Here is a 653-nt window from a genome sequence, read left to right as displayed (position 1 = left end):
AGGAAGAGGAGGGGGGGGGGGGACTTTGTGAGGTGAACTAAATGGTAAGCAGCTGTTTATCAGGCGGAGTGCGGCCAGACGAGTTTGAGAGGACGCGCAGCTCGAGTCCGGCGGAGTTGGATTTAAAGAGACCGCAGACCAGAGGAGTCGATGTGGAGGTTTAAAAAAAGATTAAAAAAAAAAAAAAAAAAAGGCTGTGCCTCAGCAACAATGACCTGACAACACAACAAGACATTGTTGCATGACGGCGTCTTGAGTGCAAATGAGCTCAGGCGAAGCCAGAGTCCGTCCGTGGACATGCAAGAGGACTACGGAGCCCCGGAGCTGCCAGACTGAGAAATAAATCATTTCAGGTGATAAGACACAACTTGTTCCCTCAATATAGCTACTTTGAGGCCACGAGATATCAGAGGTTCCCTCACTTTAAGTTCCGCACGGCCATGGAGGAGATGCAGCTTCCCTCGGGACAAAAGATGGAACCTGCAAACACGGTTTAGCTCTTTCAAAGCCACAATCTGCAACTGGTTCCCTCAATTTAATAATCTCATGGCCACGTGACAGACATGTATTGCTTCAGCTCAATGAACTTGTACCCTCAATTTAGTTATTTTGAGGCCACAAGGTAGTAAAAACAACTTGCTCCCGCACTTTGA

This window comes from Aulostomus chinensis, chromosome 21, assembly GCF_037954235.1.
Source record: "Aulostomus chinensis isolate RoL2024-O1b breed Wild chromosome 21, RoL_Achi_v1.0, whole genome shotgun sequence".
Taxonomy (NCBI): domain Eukaryota; kingdom Metazoa; phylum Chordata; class Actinopteri; order Syngnathiformes; family Aulostomidae; genus Aulostomus; species Aulostomus chinensis.
Note: the sequence above shows the minus strand (reverse complement) of the source record.